This window comes from Macaca mulatta, chromosome 15 (genome assembly GCF_049350105.2).
Source record: "Macaca mulatta isolate MMU2019108-1 chromosome 15, T2T-MMU8v2.0, whole genome shotgun sequence".
NCBI lineage: Eukaryota > Metazoa > Chordata > Mammalia > Primates > Cercopithecidae > Macaca > Macaca mulatta.
In genome coordinates this window covers 47,430,118-47,444,121 of record NC_133420.1, presented here as the reverse complement: position 1 = coordinate 47,444,121, position 14,004 = coordinate 47,430,118, and the positions used below count along the sequence as shown (strand labels likewise).

Genomic DNA, 14,004 nt, shown 5'->3' with positions numbered 1-14,004 from the left:
CCTCCAAAAAATCAATGAATCCAGGAGTTGGTTTTTTGAAAAGATCAACAAAATTGACAGACCGCTAGAAGACTAATAAAGAAGAAAAGAGAGAAGAATCAAATAGACGCAATAAAAAATGATAAAGGGGATATCACCACCGACACCACAGAAATACAAACTATCATCAGAGAATACTATAAACACCTCTATGCAAATAAACTAGAAAATCTAGAAGAAATGGATAATTTCCTGGACACTTACACTCTTCCAAGACTAAACCAGGAAGAAGCTGAATCCCTGAATAGACCAATAGCAGGCTCTGAAATTGAGGCAACAATTAATAGCCTACCAACCAAAAAAAGTCGAGGACCAGATGGATTCACAGCTGAATTCTACCAGAGGTACAAGGAGGAGCTGGTACCATTCCTTCTGAAACTATTCCAATCAATAGAAAAAGAGGGAATCCTCCCTAACTCATTTTATGAGGCCAACATCATCCTGATACCAAAGCCTGGCAGAGACACAACAAAAAAAGAGAATTTTAGACCAATATCCCTGATGAACATCGATGCAAAAATCCTCAATAAAATACTGGCAAACCGGATTCAGCAGCACATCAAAAAGCTTATCCACCATGATCAAGTGGGCTTCATCCCTGGGATGCAAGGCTGGTTCAACATTCGCAAATCAATAAACATAATCCAGCATATAAACAGAACCAAAGACAAGAACCACATGATTATCTCAATAGATGCAGAAAAGGCTTTTGACAAAATTCAACAGCCCTTCATGCTAAAAACGCTCAATAAATTCGGTATTGATGGAACGTACCTCAAAATAATAAGAGCTATGTACGACAAACCCACAGCCAATATCATACTGAATGGGCAAAAACTGGAAAAATTCCCTTTGAAAACTGGCACAAGACAGGGATGCCCTCTCTCACCACTCCTATTCAACACAGTGTTGGAAGTTCTGGCCAGGGCAATCAGGCAAGAGAAAGAAATCAAGGGTATTCAGTTAGGAAAAGAAGAAGTCAAATTGTCCCTCTTTGCAGATGACATGATTGTATATTTAGAAAACCCCATTGTCTCAGCCCAAAATCTCCTTAAGCTGATAAGCAACTTCAGCAAAGTCTCAGGATACAAAATTAATGTGCAAAAATCACAAGCATTCTTATACATCAGTAACAGACAAACAGAGAGCCAAATCAGGAATGAACTTCCATTCACAATTGCTTCAAAGAGAATAAAATACCTAGGAATCCAACTTACAAGGGATGTAAAGGAACTCTTCAAGGAGAACTACAAACCACTGCTCAGTGAAATAAAAGAGGACACAAACAAATGGAAGAACATACCATGCTCATGGATAGGAAGAAGCAATATCGTGAAAATGGCCATACTGCCCAAGGTAATTTATAGATTCAATGCCATCCCCATCAAGCTACCAATGACTTTCTTCACAGAATTGGAAAAAACTGCTTTAAAGTTCATATGGAACCAAAAAAGAGCCCGCATCTCCAAGACAATCCTAAGTCAAAAGAACAAAGCTGGAGGCATCACGCTACCTGACTTCAAACTATACTACAAGGCTACAGTAACCAAAACAGCATGGTACTGGTACCAAAACAGAGATACAGACCAATGGAACAGAACAGAGTCCTCAGAAATAATACCACACATCTACAGCCATCTGATCTTTGACAAACCTGAGAGAAACAAGAAATGGGGAAAGGATTCCCTATTTAATAAATAGTGCTAGGATAATTGGCTAGCCATAAGTAGAAAGCTGAAACTGGATCCTTTCCTTACTCCTTATACGGAAATTAATTCAAGATGATTTAGAGACTTAAATGTTAGACCTAATACCATAAAAACCCTAGAAGAAAACCTAGGTAGTACCATTCAGGACATAGGCATGGGCAAAGACTTCATGTCTAAAACACCAAAAGCAACGGCAGCAAAAGCCAAAATTGACAAGTGGGATCTCATTAAACTAAAGAGCTTCTGCACAGCAAAAGAAACTACCATCAGAGTGAACAGGCAACCTACAGAATGGGAGAAAATTTTTGCAATCTACTCATCTGACAAAGGGCTAATATCCAGAACCTACAAATAACTCAAACAAATTTACAAGAAAAAAACAAACAACCCCATCAAAAAGTGGGCAAAGGATATGAACAGACATTTCTCAAAAGAAGACATTCATACAGCCAACAGACACATGAAAAAATGCTCATCATCACTGGCCATCAGAGAAATGCAAATCAAAACCACAATGAGATACCATCTCACACCAGTTAGAATGGCGATCATTAAAAAGTCAGGAAACAACAGGTGCTGGAGAGGCTGTGGAGAAATAGGAACACTTCTACACTGTTGATGGGATTGTAAACTAGTTCAACCATTATGGAAAACAGTATGGCGATTCCTCAAGGATCTAGAACTAGATGTACCATATGACCCAGCCATCCCATTACTGGGGATATACCCAAAGGATTATAAATCATGCTGCTATAAAGACACATGCACACGTATGTTTATTGCGGCACTATTCACAATAGCAAAGACTTAGAATCAACCCAAATGTCCATCAGTGACAGAATGGATTAAGAAAATGTGGCACATACACACCATGGAATACTATGCAGCCATAAAAAAGGATGAGTTTGTGTCCTTTGTAGGGACATGGATGCAGCTGGAAACCATCATTCTCAGCAAACTATCACAAGAACAGAAAACCAAACACCGCATGTTCTCACTCATAGGTGGGAACTGAACAATGAGATCACTTGGACTCGGGAAGGGGAACATCACACACCGGGGCCTATCATGGGGAGGGGGGAGCGGGGAGGGATTGCATTGGGAGTTATACCTGATGTAAATCACGAGTGGATGGGTGCTGACGAGTTGATGGGTGCAGCACAGCAACATGGCACAAGTATACATATGTAACAAACCTGCACGTTATGCACATGTACCCTAGAACTTAAAGTATAATAATAATAATAAATAAATAAATAAAATAATAATAATAATAAATCTTAAAATAATATGAAAAAAAAAAAAGGACAGGCGCAGTGGTTCATGCCCATAATCCCAGCACTTTGAGGGGCTGAGGCAGGCGGCTCACTTGAGGCCAGGAATTTGAGACCAGCCTGGACAACATGACAAAATCCCATCTCTAATAAAAATACAAAATTTAGCTGGGCATAGTGGTACATGCCTGTAATCCCAGCTATTTGGGAGCCTGAGGCATGAGAATTGCTTGAACCTGGGAGACGGAGGTTGCAGTGAGCAGAGATAGCACCACTGCATTCCAGCCTGGGTGACAGAGTGAGACTCTGTCTCAAAAAAAAAAAAAAAAAAAAAAAAAAAAAAGAACATGAAATTTTTTAAAAAACCTTATTTTTATCCACACATAATATAATCAGCTACACAGAAAATGCAAGACACCTATAAACAAACTGTATTAAGAGAGTTTAACAAATTTTCTGAATTAATCATCAAGCCGTATGAATCAACTGCTACTATAAAAATACCAGAAAAAGGCCGGGCGCGGTGGCTCACGCCTGTAATCCCAGCACTTTGGGTAGCCAAGGCAGGCGGATCACAACATCAGGAGATCAAGACCATCCTGGCTAACGTGGTGAAACCCGGTCTCTACTAAAAATACAAAAAATTAGCGGGGCGTGGTGCCAGGTACCTGTAGTCCCAGCTACTCGGGAGGCTGAGGCAGGAGAATGGTGTGAACCCAGGAGGCGGAGCTTGCAGTGAGCCAAGATCGTGCCACTGTACTCTAGCCTGGGCGACAGAGCGAGACTCCGTCTCAAAAAAAAAACAGAAAAAAAATTCTAGTTATTATTTCCAGACAGAACACATATACAGTAATGAAAGCTCTAATGTATCCAGGAATAAGTTTAACTTTACAAAAGCATACAAGCAAACCTAATTAAATGAAGAAATAAAATATTTTGTGAATAAAGATGTAAAGACGTCAGTTTTCCCAGTATCAATATATAAATTTAACATGATAAAATTAAAATCCCAAAAGAGTTTCTCATGGAACTTGACAGACTCCCTGAACATTGATATGAAAGCACAAAAGAACAACACCCAAGACAACTGGAAAACTAATAACTAGATGCCTTATTGAATACTACATTTTAAAGTGACGATAGTCAGGACATTGTGATATTGGCATAGGAATACATGAATAACCCAATGGAACAGAATAGAGAGCCTGAAACACACATATTATAACTTGATATGAGAGATATGATTTTGCCCATCAATTAAGAAAATGACATATCTGTTCATTCATGTAAAAATACTTAAAAACTTAATATTTATTTTAAACACAGAAATCCATTTCAGGCAATATGAAGATATACATATAATAAAATACAATTTTAAGAAGAAAATGAAAAAATATATGTATAAGCTTTGAAGAGGGGACTATTTCTAAATATGACCAAAAAGCATCAATAAAACTAAACCAATCAAAATTTTAAGACTTCTGTGCCGCAAAATCTAATGAGTGAAAAGAAAAACTAAATTAGTAGAAACTTCAGAAACACACATAAGAAAGACTTTCTCTACAGTGAAATGTAAAGACTTCTTGCCAATCAAAAAAAATCCAATAGAAAAAGGGGCACCGATGTGGATAGGCAATTCACAGAAAAGAAAACCTTAAGAGCCAATAATCACATGAAAAGAAAATTACATTTACAGGGAATCAGAGAATTAATTACAAACTGCAGTGAGATCCAATTTATTTTCATCAGGTTGGCAAAAATTACCAAGTTGGAAAATGTCAAGAGTCAGTGAGGTCAGTCCTACGGTGCTGGTGAAAGTAAAATTTAGTACAATAGCTTTGACAACCAGTTTGGCAAAAACTATTAACTATGAACATGTTCATACACTAGATCAAAAGATTCTAACCCTAGTTAAAAAAAATCACACATGTGCCTAAGGAGAGACACAAGAATTCCAGTTGCCACTTTTTATAATATCAAAATATCAAAAGCAACACCAATATTGATCAACTGGTAAATGAATAAACCACAATATTACCAGAAAGATATATTATAAAGCAGTTAAAATAAACAAAGTATAGCTTTAAATATGCTAATGATGGAAGCAATTTGCACAAGGATGCATGCAGTACATTATTCTTGTGAATATTAAAAACTTGCAGAAGCCAAGACGGCTGACTGGAGGCATGTGGTACTCACCTCCTCCACAAAGAATGGAAATAGCAAGTAGATAATCACACCTCAAAAAGACCACCTAAGAAAGAGTACTAGAATTCAACAGAGAAGTGACAGGAAACACCTAAGGCAAGGAAGAAGAGGGAAGCAAGGCAGCCTGCTTTTCTGGGACTGGTGAGAAGCCTGGAATGGCTCTTTGATGCAGCGAAAGCGGAAGGGACCCCCAGTGGTCCACAATCCCACCACAGATTCCAATCCTAGACACAGGAGAGGCCCTCAACCCACAAGAGCCCTGAGACTCATGTAGGGAGCTGCCTGGAGACCATACAACAGCATTACTCCAGAGATGGAGCTCATGCCAATTCCCACCTTCCCCCTTACCCTCTAGTCCTAAGCAGCTACAGCAAAGCACCACTTTGAGAGCCCAGCCCCCACCACATTGCATTCTACCCAAGGGGCCCAAGACCCCCCTCGCTCCACATATCTGAAGTTACACTGACACCCCCTGCCTGCATCTACCACCACAGCTGACTGCCACTGGCAGCAACTCTGCTGCCCGCAACAGCAGAGCTACAACACATTTAAAAGTGCCCTGAGGAAAGGCTACTCTGCTTATAGCTGCCACCTGGGGCTGAAGCATGAGCTCTCCAGCCACCTGTCTATGGTTGCTGCCACTGAAAGCAACCCCGCCCTCTCCAGCAGTAGGACCACAGCACAGTCACTGCCACCCCCACCAAGCATTCCACTGGAGAACTGAGGATCACCCCGCCCCTGCCTACCACAGCTAGCACCAGCACACAGCACTTGGGAGCCTGAGGACACGACCACCTGGCCCAGCTCCGCCGTCTACCCCCAGTGCTCAAGCATGCCATCCAGGGGCCTCAGGATCTCCCTGCCCCAACCACCACCACTGGCATCTGAGCACGCTTCCTGGGGGCCTCAGGATGGGCTCACCCAAACTGCCACTATCACCTCAGTTGGCACACAGACATATGTGCCACCTGCAGGACTAGCGACTGGCGCTCCCAGTCTGTTGCAGCCACTGTCAACACAGTATGGACCACTTGGATCCCACAGGGTTGTCCCATCACTAATACTGCTATCTCCCACACCACACCTGACACTCAAAGGGACCTAAGGACCTACCCACATGCCTGGCCCACTGCTGCCACTCAGGCAAGCCTGGAAGCCCAAGAATCAGCCTGCCTGGACCTCTTACACTGGTACCAGCATACACCAAGAACAGGCATGCTCAGCCTGCAACTGCCACTACTGAGGCTCAGGACTGACCCATCTGACATCCCCGGCCCCAGCAAATCTTTCCCACAGCCTCCACAACCAACCATACCCTAAGCCACTTAAAAAATTACAGACACGTAGGCCGGGTGTGGTGGTTCATGCCTGTAATCTCAGCACTTTGGGAGGCCGAGGTGGACAGATCACCTGAGGTCAGGAGTTCAAGACCACCCTGATCAACATGGAGAAACCCCAACACTACTAAAAATACAAAATTGGCTGGGCATGGTAGCACATGCCTGTAATTGCAACTATGTAGGAGGCTGAGGCAGAAGAATCGATTGAACCCAGGAGGCAGAGGTTGTGGTGAGCTGAGATCGCACCATTGCACTCAGCCTGGGCAACAACAGTAAAACTTGGTCTCAAAAAAAAAAAAAAATTACAGACACGACTGATGCATTTACAGCCAAAGAAATTATATGGAGACTACACTACTTCACATACTCAGAATCAAAGCCAAAGTGACCTACACAACCAACACCACAGATACATCTTCAGGAAAACATCCTCCCCTATGAAAGTAAATTCCCAAAACAGGAATAAGAAACTTTTATATCGGATGTGTAAATTATCAACATGCAAACAAAAGAAACACAAAAAAGCAAGGAAACATGACACTTTCAAAAGAGCACAATAATTCTTTAGCAATAGACTTTAATGAAAAAGAAACTTATGAAATCCAGGATAAAGAATTCAAAATAATAATATTTTAAAAAACAGTGAATTATAAGAGAATTCAGATTAAACAATAAAAAGAAATCAGAAAAACAATTAATGATATAAATGAGAAATTTAGCAGAGACAGATATCATTAAAAAGAACCAAACAGAAATATTGGTATTAAAGAATTCACTGAAAGAAATACAAAATATTTTCAAAAAGCTTCAACAACAGACAAGATCAAGTAGAACAATTTCAGAATTTGAAGACAGGTCTTTTGACATAACCCAGGCAGACCAAAAGAGAAACAAAAGGATAAAAAAAGAATGAACAAAGCCTATGTGACATATTGGACACAATATACTGATCAAATATTTGAATTTTACATGTTCCAGAAGGCAAAGAGAAAAATGAAATGGATAGAGGACCTATTTAACAAAATAATCGCTGAAAATTTCCCAAGTCTAGCAAGAGAATTAGACATCCAGATATCGGAGGCTCAGGGATCCCCAAACAGATACAACCCAAAAAGGTCTTCTCCATGGCATATTATAATCAGACTGTCAAAAGTCAAGGACAGAGAATTATAAAAACCACAAGAAAAAAAAAGCATCAAGTCACTTATAAGGGAACCCTCATCAGACTAACAGATTTGTCAGGAGAAATTGTATAGCCAGGAGAGAATGGGATGGGATGACACATTCATTTGAAGTGCTGAAGGAGGGAAAAAGAAAGAAAAAAAAAATCCTGCCAGTAAAGATACTATACCCAGCAAAGTTATCCTTCATAAATGAAGAATAAATGATGTATTTCCCAAACAAGCAAAAGCTGAGGGAATTACCACTAGACCATACCTACAAGAAATGCTTCAGGGAGTCCTAGACTTGGAAGTGACAGGATAATTTCTACCATCATGAAAACACACAAAAGTGTAAAACCCACTGGTAGAGCAAACACATAAATGAGGAAGAGAAAGAACTCATATGTTACCACTAAAGAAAACCACAAAACCACAATGATAAACAAAAAGAAAGGAAAAAGGATACATGAAACAACCAAAAATCAATTAACAAAACGACAGGAATAATCCCTCATATATCAATAACAACCAAGCATGTAAACTGATTAAATTGCCCTCTTAAACGATATAGACTGGCTGAATGGATTTAAAAACGTGATCCAACTATATTGTTACCCACAAGAAACTCATCTCATCTGTGAAGACACATGTAGACTGAAAGTAAAAAGATAGAAAAAGATATTCCATGCAAATGAAAACCAAGAATGAACACAAGTACCTATACACATGTCAGATAAAATGGACTTTAAATTAAAACAGTAAAAAGAGAAAAAGAGGATCATTATATAATGATAAAAGAATCAATCCAGGAAGATATAACAATTCTAAACATATGCACAAAATACACAAACATCTAGATGTTTAATATTATTACATCTAAAGGAAGAGACATTTTCCAACACAATAATGGTTGGGGACTTCAACACCCCACTTTCAGCATTAGGAAAAAAATTAACAAAGAAACACTGGATTTAAACTACACTTTACACAAAAATGGACCTAACAGACATTTAGAGAACATTTCATCCAACTGCTATAGAATATACATTCTTTGTATCAGCACGTGGAACAGTTCCCAGAATAGACCACACAAAAAAGTCTCAACAAATTTAAATAAAAATCATACCAATTATCTCCTCAGACCACAACAGAAAAAACAAAACAAAACAAAACAAAAACACAAATCAATTACAAGAGTAACTTTGGAAACTATACAAATACATGGAATTTAAAAAAAATACTACTGAATGACCACTGGGTCAAGGAAGAAATTAAGAAGAAAATCAAAAAATTTCTTGAAACAAATAAAAATTGAAACACAATGTACCAAAACCAATAGGATACAACCAAAGCAGTGTGAAGAAGGAAATTCATAGCAATAAATTCCTACATCAAAAAACTAGACAGATTTCCAATAAACAACCTAAAAATGTATCTCAAAAAAACTAGAAAAGAACAAAATCAAGCCCCAAATAAATAGAAGAAAAAAATATATAAAGATTAGGACATAAAAAAGGATGAGTTCATGTCCTTTGCAGGGACATGGATGAAGCTGGAAACCATCATTATCAGCAAACTATCACAAGAACAGAAAACCAAACACTGCATGTTCTCACTCATAAGTGGTAGTTGAACAAGGAGAACACATGGACATGGGGAGGGTAACACCACAAACGGGGGCCTGTCGGGGGGTTGGGGGGCTAGCGGAGGGATAGCATTAGGAGAAATACCTAATGTAGGTGACGGGTTGATGGGTGCAGCAAACCACCATAGCACATGTATACCTATGTAACAAAACTGCACATTCTACACATGTACCTCAGAACTTAAAGTATAATAATAATAAAAATACTATGTGTAGTAGAGAATAAAAGTTATTATTTTAAAAATAAAGAAAGAAAGATTAGGGCAAAACTAAATAAAATAGACTTTAAAAAACAATACAAAGGATCAAACAAGAAGTTACTGTTTTGAAAAGATAAACAAAATTGAACTGCTAACTAGAATAACCAAGAAAAAAGACGACCCAAATATAGTAAGAAATGAAAAAAAAAAAAGCAGTGCAACTGATACCATAGAAATACAAAAGATCATCAGACTATTATAAACAACTGTACGCTAGCAAACTGGAAAACCTGGAGGAAATGGATAAATTCCTAGAAACATACAACATACCAAGATTGAATCAAAAAGTAGAAAACCTAAACAGACAATAATGAATAATGAGACTGAATCAGTAATAAAAAGTCTCCCAACAAAATAAATTCCAGGACTAAATGACTTCACTGCCAAATTCTACCAAACTTACAAAGAACTAACACAATGCTCCTAAAAGGATTCCAAAATATCAAAGGGGGGTAATTTTTCCTAATTCATTCTACAAGGCCAACATTACACTGATATCAAAACCAGAAAAGGATGCAACACAAAAAGAAAACTGCAGGGCAATATCCCGGATGAACACAGATGAAAAAAGTCCTCTACAAAATATCAGCAAACTGAATCTAACAGCACATCAAAAAGATAATATACCACGTTGGGTTCAGTGGCTCATGCCCGTAATCCCAGAATTTTGGGAGGCCAAAGTGGGAGGATCACTTGAGCCCAGGAGTTCAAGACCAGCCTGGGCAACAAAGCAAGATGCCATCTCTACAAAAAAAAAAAAGTTTTAATTAGCCAGGCATAGTAGTGTGCACCTATAGTCCCAGCTACATGGGAGGCTGAGGCAAGAGGAACCCTTGAGAACAGGAGCTATGATTATGCCATTGCACTCCAACCTAGGTGATAAGAGCAATACTCTGTCTCAAAATAATAATAATAATAATCATCATCATCATCATCATCATCATCATCATCATCATGATGCACATGCACCATGATCAAGTAGGATTTATCTCATGGATGCAATGATGGTTCAACACACGCAAATCAATAAACACAATACATCATATGAACAGAATGAAGAATAAATACCATATGAGCATCTCAATAGATGCAAAAAAAATTGATAAAATTCAACATTCTTTCATGACAAAAACTCTCAGCAAACTAGGCATAAAAGAAACATACCTCGACCTAATAAAGCCTATATATGACAAATCCACAGCTAACATCATACTGAATAGCGAAAAGCTGAAAGCCTTTCTTCTAAGAACTGGAACAACACAGGATGCCCACTTTCACCACTCCTAGTCAACATAAAACTAGAAGTTGCAGCCAAAGCAATCAGGCAAGAGAAAGAAATAAAGGCATCCAAATTGGAAAAGAGGAAGGCAAATTGCCCCCCTTTGCAGATGACATCATCTTATATCTAGAAAAATCTAAAGACTCCACCAAAAATCTCCTACACTGGATAAATTCAGTAAAGTTGCAGGATACAAAATCAACACACAAAAATCAATGGTGTTTTTACACACCAATAATGAACTATCTGAAAAAGAAAGAAATAAGGCAATCCCCTTTCCAAAGCTATAAAAATAAAATAAAATAAAATAAAATACCTAGGACCAAATTTAACCAAGGAGGGAAAAGACCTCTTCAAGGAAAACTACAAAACACTGATGAAAGAAATAGAAGAGGACACAAACAAATGGAAAGACATCCCATGCTCATAGATGGAATGAATTAACATTGTTAAAATGATCTTACTACCCAAAGCAATCTACAGATTCAGTGCAATCCCTATCGAAATACCAATGTCATTTTTTAAAGAAATAGAAAAAACAATCCTAAAATTCATACAGAACCAAAAACAAGCCTAAATAGCAAAGCAATCCTGAGCAAAAAGAACAAAGCTAGAAACATCACACTATCTGACTTCAAAATATATCACAAGGCTATGGTAACCAAAACAGCAAGGTATTGGTATAAAAACAGACACACAGACCAATGGAACATAATAGAAAACGTTGAAATAAATCCTTGTATTTACAGTCAACCTATTTTTTGACAAAAGCATCAAGAACCTACATTGAGGAAAGAAACCCTCTTCAATAAGTGGTGCTGGGAAAACTGGATATCCTTATGCAGAAGAATAGAACTGGACCCCTAGGTCTCACCATATATAAAAATCAACTCAAGATAAAGACTTTATTAAGACTGCAAACTATAAAATTACTAAAATAAAACATTGGGAAACACTTCAGGGCATTGATCTAGGCAAAAATTTTACGGCTAAGAACTCAAAAGCACAAATAAAAACAAAAACAGGCAAAAGGGACTATTTTAAACTAAATGCTTTAAAACAATCACTAGAATGAAGAGGCAACTGGTTGAATGAGGAGAAAATATTCTCTAACTGTTCATCTGACAAGGTACTAATATCCAGAGTATACATGGAAGGAACTCAAACAAGTCAAGAGTTAAAAAAAATAATAATAAAAGCAAATAATCTCATTAAAAAGTGGGCAAAGGGTATGAATACACTTTCTCATAAGAAGACATACCAATGGCCAGTAGGTATATGAAAAAAAAAAAAATGCTTAACTTTCCTAATCATCAGGGAAATGCAAATCAAAACCACAATGAGATATCATCTTATGCCAGCCAGAATGGCTATTATTAAAAAGATAAAAAAAACAACAAATGCTGGCAAGGATGCAGAGAAAAGGGAACTCTCATACACTGTTGGTGGGAATGTAAATTAGTACAGCCACTATTAAAACAAACAAAAACAAAAAACACTAAAACCAGAAATTCCATATGATCTAGGTATCCCCCTACTGGCTATTTATCAGAAAAGAGAAAAAAGAAAAAAAGAGAAGGTAAGAAGGAAGGAAGGAAAGGAGGAAGGGAGGGAGGGCATCATCCCAGCACTTTAGGGGGCCGAGGCAGCCAAATTGCTTGAGCTTAGGAGTTCAAGACCAGTCTGGGCAACATGGTGAAACCCCATCTCTACCAAAAATACAAAAAAATTAGCCAGGTGTGGTGGTACACACTGGTGGTCCTAGCTACTTGGGAGGCTGAGGTGGGAGGATCACTTGAGCCTGGATGATGGAGGTTGCAGTGAGCTGAGATCACAACACTGCACTCCAGCCTGGGTGACAGAGTGAGACCCTATCTCAAAAAAAAAAAAAGAGGAAAAAGATACCATTATATCAAAGAGACACCTGCATTCATGTGTTACCACAGCACTATTTAAAACAGCAGAGACACAGATTCAACCTAAGTGCCTATCAATTAATGAATGGATAAAGAAAATGTGGTATATATACACAGTGGGATACTATCTGGTCATAAAAAAGAATGAAATCACGTCAGTTGCAGCAACATGAATGGAGTGCGGCCGGGGGGGCGGTGAGGGGGCAGTCATTATATTAAGTGAAATAAGCCAGACACAGAACAACAAATATCCCAGGCATGGGGTCTATGAACATAGGACTAAAAAAAATTGATCTCGGCCGGGCGCGGTGGCTCAAGCCTGTAATCCCAGCACTTTGGGAGGCCGAGGCGGGCGGATCACAAGGTCAGGAGATCGAGACCACAGTGAAACCCCGTCTCTACTAAAAATACAAAAAATTAGCCGGGCGCGGTGGCGGGCGCCTGTAGTCCTAGCTACTCAGGAGGCTGAGGCAGGAGAATGGCGTGAACCCAGGAGACGGAGCTTGCAGTGAGCCGAGATCGCGCCACTGCACTCTAGCCTGGGCAACAGGGTGAGACTCCATCTCAAAAAAAAAAAAAAAAAAAAAAAAAAAAAATTGATCTCATGGATAGTGAATAGAATGGTGGTTACCAGAGGCTGGGAAGGGTAATGGGGAGGTAAGGATAAAGAGGGGTTAGTTCATGGGTACAAAAAATATACAGTTAGATAGAAGGAGTAAGTTCTAACATTCGATAGCACAGTAGGGTGACTATAGTTAATGAAAATGTATGGTATATTTCCAAATAGCTAGAAGAGAGAACTTAAAATGTTCCCTACACATTGATATGGACGGGAACACATGGATGTGTTACCAACACATCTCAACAGAAATAATGAGTACACGAGGTGATGAATAGCCTGACTTGATCATTACACATTCTATGTGTGTAATAAAATATCACATGTACCCTGTAAACATGTACAAACATTATGTATCTATAAATAAACCTGCAGAAGCCTGCTATATGTTTTTTATGTTTTTCTCACATACATATACATTCACAAACACATGCAGAGAGATGATAAGTATCAATTAATGGCCTGGGCAAAGAGGAGGCTAATGGAATTAGGAAGCAGTAAAAGGGCTCCAACTTTATCTGTAACTACTGAATTGTTTTATGTATTAAGTCC

The 14,004-nt window shown here is 38.6% G+C and overlaps 1 protein-coding gene across 15 annotated transcripts in view; it reads right to left on the bottom strand.

Moving 5' to 3' along the window:
• The window catches only part of LPAR1 (lysophosphatidic acid receptor 1), a 171,266-nt gene that overhangs the window by 77,260 nt on the left and 80,002 nt on the right, over positions 1-14,004 (bottom strand). For 2 of the 15 annotated variants that reach the window (XM_077965310.1, XM_077965312.1), the window contains exon 4: positions 3,691-3,812. The gene's annotated coding sequence lies outside the window, so the exon portion shown is untranslated. 15 annotated transcript variants of the gene reach the window in all.